We start from the raw sequence: 15,161 nt of genomic DNA on the forward strand, positions 1-15,161 counted from the left end.
CGCCCAGGACCTCGTGGGCACGATGTGGGAGGACCCAAGCTGCTCCACAAGGGCGGACCGGCGCCAGGCCTGCAGCAGGGGCCAAGTCGGACTTGTGGACCTGTGATTCACAACCAGAATAGACACAGCATTTCACGTACAAATATCAAGGGCAAAGGAGCTCTGCCTTTACATTCTCTGAAGAAGTGAAGGAGGCAAATCCAATAGGAAGCCAAAGGCAGAAAGAAAGCAAATAGAAAAAGTTTAGTGAAGAAACATGACGCAAAGTGTCTCTGACAACTCTAAAGCCCTGTTCTGTTTTGTGTGTGTGTGTTGCAGGGCGGAGGGTGATGGGAGGAACCATCACCCCTCTGGACCTTCAATCCCCCCTCTGTAAACAAACGGCATCTGACGATTTGCTGAGGTTATATACAGTGCCTGGACAAGTCAGAAACACGGACACAGGTAAGGACGAGACTCTGCCTCCCGCATGGTTAGGTCCCGTGAGAGGGCCCTGGTACCTGGATCCTGTTGAATATCGTCAGCTTGGACTTGGAGTCCCAGGGAGGATCCGCTGGAAGCCCGGCCGACGACGAGAACGAGGCCATGGCTACCTGGCTTGGAGAAGCCGCACAGCACATATCCATTTTCACCTTCTCCTTCTGGAAGCCTGAAAAGCGCTGGGCCCTGGAGTTGCCAGAGGAGAGCCTGTAGCCTCCGCCCCAGGAGCAGGCCGGGCCCTCTCCACCTTTTGTGGCCCCGGAAGCCGTGCCATTCTCAGCCTGGGCCTGCTTCCCTCGGAGGTGGGCTCTGGATGGCTCCTCCCCTCCTAACTGGGTCTGACGCAGGCTCCCGGGGGAGATGTCCCCCAGGTCCAAGGTCCCTTTCGAGGATCTCAACTGCTTCGCCAGAGAGGAGATGTCTGGCTTCCCAGGAGGGTCCAGGGACGACGCTGTGAGGGCAGGTGGAGCAGCAGCCACTTTTGGTCTTCCCTTTGTGTCCTGCCTCACGCTGCTGGGGGAGGCCTCTGTGGGGAAAGAGGGTGTGGATATTCTCCTGCGGGCTAGGGATCCCTCTGGCTCTGGGTTCACGGGGCCAGCATGGAGAGAGTCAACAGTGGGCGCCATAGGTGGGGGCTGCTGTGGCCACGGCCCCTGCAGTGACTTCAGGGCAACTTGCTTGCCGTCGGGTGTGGGAAGCTGGGAGGAGGCGGTGGCCACCTGGGTGTGGGAGAAGATCCGCTGGGACTTGGTGATCATCTGGAACACCTGCATCTGCTCGTGGCTCACCAGAGACGCCTGAGGCTTCAGGAACAGCTGCCGGAAGAGCGGCGTGGCATCCGACGGGAGGCCGCTGGACTTTGGGCCGTTCTGGGGTCCAGGCTCACCAGGGTTCTGCCACGAGAAGGAGTCGCAGTCGAACTTGCTCTTCTTGGAAGCCCAGGAGTCCTCTTCCCGGCTCGTGCTGGCATATCTGGGGTCACTCGAGGCTTCCATCGGTGCCTTCAGGAGCGTGGGAGGGAAAGGCGGCGTGTCCTCCACACCGGTGCCCCAGCTGGGTGAGGGCTCCCCCGCAGGGGAGTCGCTGCTGAGCCCGGGGCAGGCCCGGAGCCCTCCTGGGACGGCACTGCAGAGGGCTTGTGGACGACAAACATACTGTTTCCTTAGCTCTTAGGGCAGCCCGACAGGTTTCGGAGCCACTGGAAACTGTGGTCTGATGGCTGGGAACTGGCGGGGACAGTCTGGCCACGGAACAGAGGCAGGCAGGCAGGCAGGGGAGCGCCCTCAGGCCAGCCCTCCAGGGATGATGGGGGCTGGAGCAGCAGCAGCTCCGGCTCGGCTCGGCCGGGTCGGGGCCGCTGTTCTCCGCTGCATGCGAGTGGACGGCCGTGAACACGTCCGTGCCCGGCTCCTTCCGTGGGGGCCAGGGCTCCTCGGGAACCTCAGTGCCCAGGGCTCCTGGGGCCGCCGGGTTGCTGGCTGGGCCGCAGAAGGAGGACCCTGACGAGGGCAGGGAGGAACAGGCCGTGATCCTCCCTTCGCCGCTGTCTGAAGGCCCTCCTGCGGCTGGCCTGGGAGAAGGGATCTTCTGGCAGACGATGCTGTTCATGATACAGCGCAGGAGGTCTCGGTTGGGCAAGAGGGAGCTAGGGGATGGGGCTTCCGGGGGCACCAGGGACCACAGGCTCGCGGGTGCGGGCTGGTTGGCAAACTCGTGCGCGTGGGGTGAGTTCCCGCAGGGCTCCTCCTCCGGGGGGGCCTCCTTGAGGATGCACAGGCCGTGCTGGACCTCATAGTGCCGGCGCACGGAGCGGTAGTCGCAGTAGCTCTTGCTGCAGCCCTGCTCAATGCACACAAAGGACTTGGTCTTCTGGTGGGTGAGCATGTGCCCGGTCCTGGAATCACATGAGGAGAAAGTTAGTGGGTGGCTCACCCACTGCAGGAACCCAGGCGTGTCCCCAGGGGGCAGCAGCATCGCAACTCAGAAACTGTGCTCAGACCCTATGAGGAAAGACCCCTGCTACGGCCAAAGCCGTCTGGAAGGGGGAGCTCTTGCCCTCACCCCTAAGCAAACCCCTAATCTGAGATTTAAAAAATCAGTGGGAGCCAAGTCACAGTTCCCCAAAGTGGGTTCCTAAGGAACACCAGTCTCCAGAGTTGCTCCCTGAGGACTTGGGCTCAGCTGGCAAATAAGTTTGGGAAAAACACTCTTTACTTCTTGGAGGTTCCTAGTAGCAAACTGAAAAGCCACAGAGCAGAGAAAGAGATATCTGTTGAACTTTCCATGTCTCTCAAACTTATTTGCCCACAAAACCATTTTTTTAAATAGACCCGTTTAGCATCACCGAGAACCAGAGAACCAGAGTTCTGAGAACGCACTTGAGGAAATGCTAACTTGGGGATGATCCTTCCTTGAACAAAGGAGTCTTTGCCTTCCCACAGGAGTCCTCTAGACAGCTACCTGGGAGCCCCACAGCAACAACAAAAAGCCAAATGTGCCTATAATTTCTGCAAATATAAAAGAATGCAAGTATGTATTATATTTACATCATACTTATACCTGCATTAATATATTATAAATATAAACAAATGGGTAAATCACCCTCTGGGTTCCCAACAATCCTACTCCAGATGGCTCTAATCAATGGGACCCAGTAAATAATGAAACCCTTTCCCAAACCTGGACCCTTGGCCTCCATCTGAGGGAAGCAGCAGAGAGGGCATCCGGAGACCCACCTTCTAGCCCTAACTGTTACCAGCTTGTGACAGGAGTAAATCATTTCCCATCCTTAATGGCGAGAGGGGAGAGGACACAATGAAAGCGGGATCCATCGAAGCCTCAGTAAAGGCCGGGCGAGCTGTAAACATGCAAGGGATCGTCCTCTCCCGCTTACGAGTCTCTCAGTTTGAAAGTCTGTCTCTCCTCCCTCGGCAGCAAGAAAACTTATCATTTCTAAGACATGAAGAACAAACGGAATTCTGCTCCTCTTACACTGAGCTTGCTTTTTAAAGTCAAGTTTTGAAAAAAAATCGAGTTAATAAAAGGGGGAATTAAAAAAGGAAAAAAGAGAGTGAACATTCCATTGCCATGTTCTAGAAACAGGCATTTCAGAACCCCTCACGCCCTGGTGTTATCCCAACATATATTCCTCATGGAGTGCATATCTGTTCTGCTCAGACACCTACCAGGGACTCTGAAAATTTCTCTACACAGTTAGCCCAACTCCCTCCATGACAAAATTGCCTCTGGAGTGTGTTTTTAAAGCACATGGGTCCTGTCGGCAAATCGCAGTGGCGCTCTCCTCACTGGAGTGAATCTGATGGCTGGGGAGGGCGGGCTGTCCGGGCAGTGTAGGCCCTGCCCCCCCCCCAAACACTGGCCGTGGGAGGAGCACAGGTTGCACACACCTGGGACACCCGACGGTGGGGGGCGGTGCAGGTGGATGGGATGGGATGCAAAAGAACCAGGAACACGCCCAGCCCCCAACAGCCCCCTGAACAGACATCCCAACCAGACTCCTACATACAGGTGGTCCTGACGCTTAAAGGCCTTGCTGAAGATTTTGCACACGTGTCTCCTCTCCTGGCTGTGGGTCAGGTAGTGCTTGCTGAGAGAACTGGCGCTGCTGAACACCTTCCCGCAGAGGCTGCAGTCCAGGAGTGGGTTCTGAGGGGACCTGTGCTGCCACTTTCCTTTCCTTGTGCTCCCAGACGTGGCCCTGCCTCCTTCGTTAGCCTCTTTGGGCACCTTGACCACGCCTAGCCCCAGGTCTAGACAGAGGGAGAAAGCATAGGTTATGATATCCGGGGACATCGGAGCCCGGAAGGAAGCACTCTACCACCCTCGGACCAACTTCAGCAGCTGAGTCCAACTCAGGGAGTTGGCCGAGAACCCCAACTTCAGCAGCTTCACTCGCAGAGAAGACCAGGCTTAGCACCAGGTGAGGGGGAGAAGGGACCCTGGTCAGGCCACACCTCCAGGGCGGCACCCAATCTTGAAGCCACACTTGGGGGGTAAGGGAGGGGACAGCAACAGTCTGAGTGCTTCCAGGACAGAGTGACTGGACAGGCAGGACTTCATGACGGTAACATCAACAGCACACTTGCAAGTGCAATCCAGAAATGCACAAGGCAAAATCTTAGAAAAGTTTAAGTCCTTTCTCCCAGCCAATTCCACTCTGGTTTTTTAATTAAGGAAATTAAGGCAGATCTGTACAAATTAACGGAGATCTTGCAGTGAACTGCAAGCGAGTTAACTGCAGCATTGTTTTTCCTGGTGAAATGTGAGAAACCACCTAATAACTGACACGAGGGCAGGTGGGTGACTGCATTCTGGTCTCAGTGGTCTATGGCGCAGGCATTTAAGATACAACTGTAGGAAAATATCCATTCACGTGAAAGGATGTTCATGCTGCACCACTAAGTGCTGTGCCACTAACAAGAGGATTGTTGAAAAACGGAATGATCTAGTCTTTAAAAGGGAAAAATAAATTTGAATAGAAACAAACAGAATGGGATTGATTGGTAGCATCATGGATCAACTTAATTTTCCTTTTCTTATATATCTGAATTTTCCATGTTTCTCTACTCCTTGGGTAAATGAGTAGGTTTTTTTTTATAATTTCATTTTTGATTTTTTTTTTCTTTGACCCGTGAGTTATTTTAGAAGAGTGTTCTTTAGTTTCCAAATAATTGAAGACTTCTTTCTCTTATTTCTTTTATTTATTTATTTATTTTTGGCTGCATTGGGTCTTCATTGCTGTGCAGGCTTTCTCTAGTTGTGGCGAGTGGGGGCTACTCTTTGTTGCGGTGTGTGGGCTTCTCATTGCCGTGGCTTCTCTTATTGCGGAGCATGGGCTCTAGGCTCACGGGCTTCAGGAGTTGTGGCACGCGGGCTCAGTACTTGTGGCTTGCGGGCTCTAGAGCGCAGGCTCAGTAGTTGGGGCGCATGAGCTTAGTTGCTCCGCGGCATGTGGGAGCTTCCTGGACCAGGGCTCGAACCTGTGTCCCCTTCACTGGCAGGTGGATTCTTAATCACTGCGCCACCAGGGAAGTCTGCAATAAAGTATTCTTAAATTAACATATGTACTTTTGTGTGTGTGTGTGTGGTACGCGGGCCTCTCACTGTTGTGGCCTCTCCCGTTGCGGAGGACAGGCTCCGGACGCGCAGGCTCAGCGGCCATGGCTCACGGGCCCAGCCGCTCCGCGGCATGTGGGATCTTCCCGGACCGGGGCACGAACCCGTGTCCCCTGCATCGGCAGGCAGACTCTCAACTACTTTGCCAACAGGGAAGCCCCACTTTTTTTTTTTTTAACACAAAATGCTACTCCACACTGAATAGACTATAGTATAGTGTAAACATAACTTATGGGCACTGGGAAAGAAACAAACAAAACTCCTATGATCGGCCTTATTGTGGTGGTCTGGAACCGGACCTGCAGTACCTCTGAGGTATGCTGATACTTGAGTGACGGCAGTCAAAACTGAGAGCAGAGATTCTCTAACTCTGGTTTCATTAAGAAATAGCTGGTGAGACTGTGTTAAAAATTCAGGTTCAAACACACCTAGTACCCAGATCTTAGTTTTTAATACTATTCTCCAATAAAAGTAACCAGGGCTCCTTGGATAAATGGCTGGTTCTAGGACTGGGCAGGAAATTATACAGGATGTGCTTAGAGTATCTTGTAGTTCCAGAACAGAAGTCTCTCAGCCTCCATCTCGTTGTCTCTCTCTCTTTCATACACACACACACACACACACACACACAAATGGGGTATGTCAAAGAGACACAGGGGCCAACTGAAAGAGCTCCCAATAGTCAAAGCTGGAACAACTTGAGCAACAAAGTAGCACTGGATAATAACCCAGTCTATAAAATCTCCGTGAGCCCATGCTGATATAAATGAATGACTGAACAAATAAATAAATGGCCATGCATGATTCCAAATAATTTGTGTGGCTATTCTGCCCTCAAGAAGTTGAAGCATGACTCTTCACACCTTACGCATGAACTGTGCACAGTGACTTCCTTCCACAGATGACAGTATTGGGGGCGGGGACTAAGTTTACAGCGTAGAAACATGACAAACATTGTCAGCCAGGTGGTGGAGGTTAACGTCAACAGTGACAAGTCACACTGATACTGTGCACCCTGAATACCATGTGAGGACAGTGGCACTTCACTTCTGTGGTCTTCCTCCCCCTCGGATCATAAGAAACATAAGACAAACCCCAGCTGAGGCACATTCTCCAAAATACCTGACCACGACTTCTCATAACTGTCATCAAAAACAAGGAAAGTCTGGGAAACTGTCACAGCCATGAGGAGCCTAAGGAGATGTGACAACTAAATGTAATGTGGTGTCCTGGGAGGATCCTGGCACAGAAGAGGGACATGAGGTAAAAACTAATGAAATCTGAATGAAGCATGGACTTTAGTTAATAATAATATAGCAATATTGGTTCATTAATGGTAACAAATGTACCATACTCATGTAAGATAAGAATAGGGGAAACTGAGTGTGGGGTATATGGAAATTCTCTATACCATCTTCCCAATTTTTATGCATATCTAAAAACTATTCTTCTAAGAAAGTTTCTTTAAAAAATTTCAGTTCCAGGGCCCTTGCTCCAATGATTCAGATTAGGAAACTCTGTGGAGGGGTACAGGAATTTGCATTTTTCACAGGACCCCTAGATGATTACAATGCAGATAATTTGGGGTTGAGAAAACACTGTTTTCTGGGGGTGGAGTTGGCTGGGGGGAGGTAATTCATAAGAAACCTTTGCCCAACTCTCTTCTTACATTCAGCAATGCTTCTGGAGCACACATTTGTGCTTGCCACTGTATTCTGACAGCAGATAAGATGGGGGTGAGTTTGGATAACCACAAACAGTTTGGGTTCCCTGCCCCTCTAAGCAGCACTATTGTAAAAGCTTCCAATAGTTTAAAGCTGTTAAGTTTCAGCTTAATTTCTTACACAGCAATAGATAACTAATATACCACCCGACCATGAAGCCAGAGACTTTCATTTCCAGTGTCATCAGGCTTCACTTGTTATGGAGGGTGGGACCCACACGGTGACAGCAACAGCATGAGTGCTCAGGTCATACGGGGCACCTGCCAATATGCGATTTACGTTTTTCTCATCAAGGCTTCCCTGGTGGCGCAGTGGTTGAGAATATGCCTGCCAATGCAGGGGACATGGGTTCGAGCCCTGGTCTTGGAAGATCCCACATGCCACGGAGCAACTAGGCCCGTGAGCCACAACTACTGACCCTGCGTGTCTGGAGCTTGTGCTCCGCAACGAGAGGCCGTGACGGTGAGAGGCCCACGCACAGCGATGAAGAGTGGCCCCCGCTCGCCGCAACTAGAGAAAGCCCTCGCACAGAAACGAAGACCCAACGCAGCAAAACAACAACAACAACAAAAAGTTAAAGGGCATTAAAAACAAACAAACCAGATATATATGGGTAGGCATTTTCCATCCCAGTTACAGAATGAGAAAACTGAGACTCAAACAGGGAAAATGACTTGCCCAAGGTGGCAAAGAAGGAAGAAGAGCCAGGCTGTAGATTCTGGTTCATCTGATGCCAGAGTCCTTTCCCCAACCACAGTGCCCGCACCGCTTCCAACTCAACTTCCTCCTCTGCTCCTCCTCCCTCCCCGTCTTTTCAGATGTACTGAGCTGCAACCTGGCCCTTCTGTGAAGCCTCCTGACACCACCGTTTGCCCTGCTCCCCTAGCCAGTCCCTCCGAAGGCAGCACACAGTTACAGACACAATCACGCCTTTAAGCCATCAATCCTCTGATGTGTCCCTCTTCCTCATCTCAGTTAATAGCATCTACTCAGTTGCTCAAACCCCAACCTGCCCTGCCAACCTCGATCTGTCCTTTTCCTTACCAGCTCTCCCTGTGACGTGAGACCCATCAGCAAGTCTGAATCTACTTCTAACGTGATCTCTAATCCTTGCGCTTCTGGCCTCTTCACTGCGACTCCAGCCCAGGGCACCATCTCCGCTGAGAACCTTCCAGCTACTCTCCAGGATTCCCGTCTTGCCGCCCACGGCCCCCACACAGCAGCTAGAGCTTTGCACAGCCTCCCCTGGTTCCCGTGGCAGACTCTGTGCTTTGCCTCCCCGTGGCCTGGAAGTGGGTCTCAGCCTCAGCAGCATCCTCAGTGTGGCTTCCCACCCCCGCGCCATCCACCTGCCAGCGTCTGCCACTCCGTCACTCCCTCGGACTTGGCCCCCTGCTGTACTTTCCTCATGTCACTTTGTGGTGGACACAAGGTCTGACTCCCCAGTGGCCATTTCTGCTTCCTCTTCTTTTCCTGGCAAATGGGATTCCAGTTTGGATCGGGTGACAACAAATTTGAGGGAGCACACTGGTTCTCCCCACTCCTGGAACTGGGGGGAACACAACTTATGCTTTTGTCCTGGACACAAATCTTGAGGGTCCGGGATAACGGTGGCCACTTCCCTTTCCACTGCCACGGATCAGTTTAGAAAGAGCACGGGCTACAGTTCTGGCCGAGGAGACGTGAGGGGCGTTCTGTTGGGCGCTGCTACAAGCTTTCCTCACTTTTAAAAAGGGGAACAAGGAAGGGAGGGAGCTGCTCTCTGCCCTGCACCCTACGAAGGTTTGGGTGCTCCGCGTACAAGAGGGGATTCTTGCTGCTGCTGCTGCAGCCGACTTGCAGACGCTGGCCACTGCTGGCAGGCCTTGACTTCACCGTGGAGCCACTGGCACCACCACGTGTCCTGAGAGCTTAAACCTACGCTGACTCCTCTGTTATTACGGCCAAAACCATATGCACTATAGATATCTAAACTCACCTTTTTGCTGCTTTATCACTCCTACCTTCCCGCTCCTAAAATGTAAGCTCTGTGAGGGGAGGGTCCTGTCCCTCCATCACTACGTCCCCATCACGTGGACTGGGCATTGTCTGGCACAGCTACAGCAGGTGCTTGATAAATGCTGGCTGCATTCATGTATGAGGCTCCTCCAGGGCAGGGACTCAGTCACTGTGGCTTCTGGGAGCAGCAGGGGCTCAAAAGCCTTCGCTGGATCAACAGGCAGGGAAGCCAGAAGACAGCTGCTTTAGAAAACAATTTAATAATATATACAAGGAGAAACGTACAAAAACAACCTAACAAAGGAGATGCAACAGGGCTGGAGGTGCCCGTCCCAACTAGCTGCCCACGCAGAGGGCCGATGCCAGCCCCTGGCTCGCCCTCCTCCTCCTACAGTTGGAAGGGCTCCACGGGCCACCTTGCCCTGACGGTGGGATCCACGTGGTCCTGAAGCCGGTGCCACTTCATGTGGGCATTCCGACCCTTGATCTTGCCAAACACCCTGAGGAGGCACCAGAGGACACAGGGGTCAGAGCAGGGGGAGGCGGGTAGCCCTGAGGGGGGCACCCCAGAGGGCTGAGGGCAGGCGGTGTGGGAGCATCCAGGGAAAAGGCGGTACCTATCACACTCCCGGCAGGGAAAGAAGCCCTGGCCCTTCCTGCTCCCCGGCAGCTCAGGGGTCCGCTTCGAGCCGGTGTTAGGGCTGGAGTTGGGGATGGTCTCACTCCTGTAACTCTCAGTAGTCCTCTGTAATTCGGGGGTTGGACGGTGGCTGGGTTTCCTCCGAGGGCTACGAGTGACCTGCAGAGTGGGCAGAGGTGATGAAAGGGTGCTGACCGCCCCGCCGCCCTTCTAAGGGAGAAGCAGGTGTCCAGAGCGTCCAGACGTCGCGGGGTGCACCCCCCCACCGCCACCCAGCTTGGATGAGCACCGGGCATCCAGATCCGTGCTGAACTCCTGAAGCCCTACCCCGAGACCCTCTACCTTTGCTTCTGTCCTGTCTGCTTCACCCAGCTCTCTCTTGACCCTCTTTTCCGGCACTGGGGCTCGGCCGCAGTCAAACTCCATCATTTTCTTCTGCATGTAGTAGAACTCGACACACTGGGCTACTGTTTTTGTCTGGACCTAGTGGAGGAAGACAGAAGCCGGCTAAGGACAGTGCCTCAGGAGTAGCAGTGAGGATGGCCTTCACGCCCTAAATCCCCTCCCCATGGGGCCAGCCGCCACTTTTTGAAAGCCCTCCTGAAACGTCTCTCCCCTACGGCTTGGTATGCTCCTCTGCTACGGGGGAAAGAGAATCACAAAGTCCTCCTGGGGATGAAGGAGTTCAGAGAGAAGCCACCAGAGTCAACACCACGTAAGCTCTGCATGCTCTGAGCAACAAGGCTGGCCCAGGAAGGCTTCTCTCCAGGAAAACGCACACAAAGGTACACACGAGGACGCTCACTGTGACATCATGTGGAGCCACGTCTACAGACAGGGACTAATTAAAGCAGAGTGTCCTTACGTGGTGGATACCTCATAGCCTTATGCGACAGCTAGGCAGAGCCCTCCAAAAAACTGAAGAGGAAGGAATACTTCCCAACTCAGTCCGTAAGTTCAACATTTCTCTGATACCAAAGCCAGACAAAGATATTACAAGGAAACAAGGCTACAGACCAATGTCCCTCATGAACATAGATGAAAATTTTTAAACAAAACTTTAACGAACAGAATCCAACAATATATATATGTGTATATATATATATATATATATATATATATATATATATATATATATATATATATATAAAGGACAATATACCATGACTAAGTGGAGCTCATCCCAGAAACGTGAGGTTGGTTTAACAATCTAAAATCAATGTAATTCATCATATTATACTTAAAAAAGAGAAATCATATGAGCATCTTGATAGGTGCAGAAAAAGCATTTGATACAATCCAATGTCCATTCCTGATGTAAACTCTCAGCACAATAGGCATAGAAGGAACTTCTCTTCAACCTGAGAAATGATACCTACAAAATCCCTACAGCTAACGGTGGAGTGGTTTCCCCTCAAATATCATGAACAAGGCAAGGATTTCCACTCTCACCACTTCTACTCAATACTGTACTGGTGGTTCTAGAGTGCAAAAAGGAAAGAAAAAAAGTAAAGGCATCCAGGTTGGAAAGGAAGAAATAAAAGTGTCTTTATTTGCAGATGATATGACTGTCTATGTAGAAAATTCAGTGGAATCCACAAAGAAGTTACCAAAACTAGTAAGTTAGTTTGGCAACATTTCAGAACACAAGATCAATATAAAAATCAATTTTATTTCTATACATACTAGCAACAAACCATTGGAAACTGAAATAAAAAAGAACTCTATAACATCATAAAAAACACAAGTACTGGGCTTCCCTGGTGGCGCAGTGGTTGAGAGTCCGCCTGCCGATGCAAGGGACACGAGTTCGTGCAACGGTCCTGGAGGGATCCCACGTGCCATGGAGCGGCGGGGCCCGTGAGCCATGGCCGCTGGGCCTGCGCGTCCGGGGCCTGCGCGTCCGGAGCCTGTGCTCTGCGGCGGGAGAGGCCACAATGGTGAGAGGCCCGCATACCACAAAAAAAAAAACACAAAAACGAAACAGAAAAAAACCAAGCGCTTAGGAATAAATCTGACAAAAAGTATGCAACAACTGTACACTAAAAACTTCAAAACATTGCTGAAAAATTAAAGATTGAAATAGAGAGATATACCCTGTTCACGAGTCAGAAGACTCAATATTGTTAAGGTAACAACTCTCCCCAGTTGACCTATAGAGTCAAAAACAGTACCAATCAAGTTCCTAGCAGGAATATTTATTTTGAAATTGACAAGTTATTTCTAAAATTCATAGGGAATTAAAAAGGATCTAGAATATAAAAAATAACTTTGAAAAAGAATAACAAAGTTGAAGGACTAACATTTTCTGATTTCAAGACTTAGAATAAAGCTACAGTAATAAAGACAGTACGGGAATAGCTTAATAAAAGACAAACAGATCAATGGAACAGAATACAGGGTCCAGAAGTAGATGCATATATATATGGCCAACTGATATTTAACAAAGGTACAAAAGCAACTGAGTGGAGAAAGTATGGTCTTTCCAACAAAAGGTATTGGAATAAACATCCATATGCAAAAATGAACTCACCTCGCACCCCATACAAAAATAAACTTAAAATGGATCATAAATCTAGAAATAAAACCTAAAACTATAAAACCTCCAGAAGAAAACATAGGGGAAAATCTTTGTGACTTTGGGTTAGGCAAAGATTTCTTAGATACAACACGAAAAGCACAGTCTAAAAAAGAGAAACTAGTAAGTTATGCTTAAGCAAAATTTAAAACTTTTCTTCAAAAGACACTGTTAGAAGACTGACAAATGGCATATTGGGAGAAAATATTTCCAAAGCATATATCTGGATAAAGGACTGCTGTTCAGAACAAAATAAGAACTCCTACAGCTCAATAAAACCACAGACACTCCAATAAAAACAGAGGCAAAAGATATGAACAGACAGCTCACCAGAGAAGGTGCACATATAGCAAAAAAAAAAAAAAGATGCTCAGCATCATTAGTCATTAGGAAAATGGAGTCAGATGCTACTGTACACTCATTAGAATGGCTAAAATTAAACAGACTTAGCATACCAAGTGTCAACGAGGGTGTGGAGCAACTGGACCTTTCATAACCTGCTGGTGGGAATGGGAAGTGGTATAGCCACTTTGGAAAACAGTTTGGCAGTTTCTTCAAAAGTTAAACATACATCTACTATAAGTTACCCTCATTCCCCTCCTAGGTATTTATAATCCCACCCCCATCTCTGCAAAAAAAAAAAAAAAAACCCAGTACATGTCCGTACAAAGACTTGTATGTAAATGTGCAGAGCAGCTTTATCTGTAGTCATCAGTAACTGGAAAACACCAACAGGTGGATGATTAAATGAACGGTGGTCCGTCCACACAGTGGTATACTCCTCAACAGTAAAGGGTGAAGTATGGGTACACACGACAACATAGATGAATCTCAAAATCATTAGGTTGAGTGTAAGAGGCCAGATAAAGCAGATCACATGCTGTATGATTGTTCCATTTATATAAACTTCTAGAAAATGCAAACTAATGTAGAGTGACAGAAAGTAGACAAGACTTGACTAGGGACCTGGGTGGCAGGAAGGAAGGGTTGCAAAGGGGCAGGAGGGAACTTTGGGGGGTGACAGATATTCTCATTATCTTGATCATGGTGGTGGTCTTACAAGTGTATAAATATGTCAAAAACATTAAATCTTACACTTTGATTATGTGCAATTTTGCATACATCAAGTTAAAAAAAGAGCAAAATAATCAGCAGGATATTAAGTATATGATGTCATCCTTTTTTGAGAAAGTGCATATAGGTGTGTAAAATCCGTAAGGGCAGTAAATACCTGTCAGGTTATCAGTCAGAAGTAGGATTGTGGGGAGGGGCCTGGAGGGCTTTATTTTGAACATGGGATTCATTTCTGTACCGTTTGAGGTTGTTCGAAGCAATGGCAATTTAGTTGTCAACTGTTCACAGCATGAGCAGAGTATCGCCCCTGACACGCCCTGCAGTTCTAGCGCCTCGGCCGTGTGAAGGAGCCTTGTCTACACCAGCCTGCCATGTTCGCCTTACCATCTTGTGTATCAAGTAGAAGTCCTTCTTGTAGGCACAGAACGCCTTCTTAAAGAGCCTCTTCTCCATGGAGGTCCAGATGTCCGAACCTATTGGAGAAACAGCCAAGAGGAGGAAGGATGTTTCTCCTTCTGGGACCACAGCCATGGCTGAAGTGCAGACTCCCCTCCTTTTTCAGGCCACCGAGCGCCAACTATATGCCAAGATTTCTGCTAAGCCCCTTACTTGCTTTATCTCACACAATCCTCACAAAAACCTTAGCAGGTAGGGGCTATTACCATCCCCACTTAACAGGTGCAGCAACTTGAGGCTTCCTCTGGTTAAGAGACTTGCCAAGGGCAGGCGTGGGCCCCTGCTTGCCTGACTCCAAGGCTGGAGTGCTCAACTGGGAAACCTGAGCCCACCCCAACCTGGCACCTCCCTTCTGGCCAGGAAGAGCCCACGAGGGGACCAGTGGAAAGGGGAAGGTTGGATCCAACTAGAGAACAGCACCCACTGAGTCCCCCAGAGAGGATGGGCCCTTCTGGGGGGGCAGGTGTAGGCCCCAAGAGAACTCCGGGAGGCACGTGCAGAGCTTGCCATGGAAACTGACTGGCTCGCAGGGGCCTCAGCCAGGCCAAAACCAGGCGGGCAGCCACGCTCGTTACCTGTGTAGTGATAGTTGGCGAGAGGGTGAGTCCATGGCTTCTGGGGTCCTCTCAGTAAGAGGGTCTCCAGGGCAACCTGGAACGAGAGGAGTGGTGGGCAACTCTCTGAGGGAGGGAAGGTGAGGTAAAGGCCCGCCTTGGTTCTTTCATTAATTCAGAAAATATGTGCAGCCCTCCCAAAAGCCACCCCTACCCCAGGGCGACTCAAAGTGTGGTCGGTCTGTGGACTGGCCACCAGCTGTCAACCACTTGGGACACATTGCCTACAGCACTAAGCGGACTGTTGAGTGCAGCTGATGTTACCTTTTTCATAGCGAGATTTACTTGATGACGAAACAGTGTGTGGACTTATTCTGGCACAAGCTCCTTATTTCTTCAGGGAGCAGCATTTGGAGTGGCACTGCCCCCGCCCTAACCCATGTTATGGTCCTCATAGCACTAATCATTATCTATCACTTTTAAAAAATGTATTTCATGTGCTCACTCTCCTAAAATGTAAG

General features: G+C 50.0%; 2 pseudogenes across 2 annotated transcripts in view; both read right to left on the bottom strand.

Annotated features, from left to right (window-relative positions):
* LOC307066770 (zinc finger protein 541-like) overlaps positions 1 to 15,161 on the bottom strand; it is a 59,162-nt pseudogene that overhangs the window by 17,151 nt on the left and 26,850 nt on the right. The window contains exons 2-3 of the transcript in view: positions 4,007 to 4,250; positions 501 to 2,374 (exon numbers count right to left, since the gene is read on the bottom strand). The product of the transcript in view is annotated as a zinc finger protein 541-like (transcript). The remainder of the gene's footprint in view (positions 1 to 500; positions 2,375 to 4,006; positions 4,251 to 15,161) is intronic.
* Positions 9,727 to 15,161, bottom strand: part of LOC307066200 (zinc finger protein 541-like) — a 31,321-nt pseudogene continuing 25,886 nt past the window's right edge. The window contains exons 11-15 of the transcript in view: positions 14,662 to 14,737; positions 14,015 to 14,103; positions 10,321 to 10,461; positions 9,956 to 10,137; positions 9,727 to 9,838 (exon numbers count right to left, since the gene is read on the bottom strand). The product of the transcript in view is annotated as a zinc finger protein 541-like (transcript). The remainder of the gene's footprint in view (positions 9,839 to 9,955; positions 10,138 to 10,320; positions 10,462 to 14,014; positions 14,104 to 14,661; positions 14,738 to 15,161) is intronic.

Source organism: Hyperoodon ampullatus, assembly GCF_949752795.1.
Source record: "Hyperoodon ampullatus genome assembly, chromosome: 18".
Taxonomy (NCBI): domain Eukaryota; kingdom Metazoa; phylum Chordata; class Mammalia; order Artiodactyla; family Ziphiidae; genus Hyperoodon; species Hyperoodon ampullatus.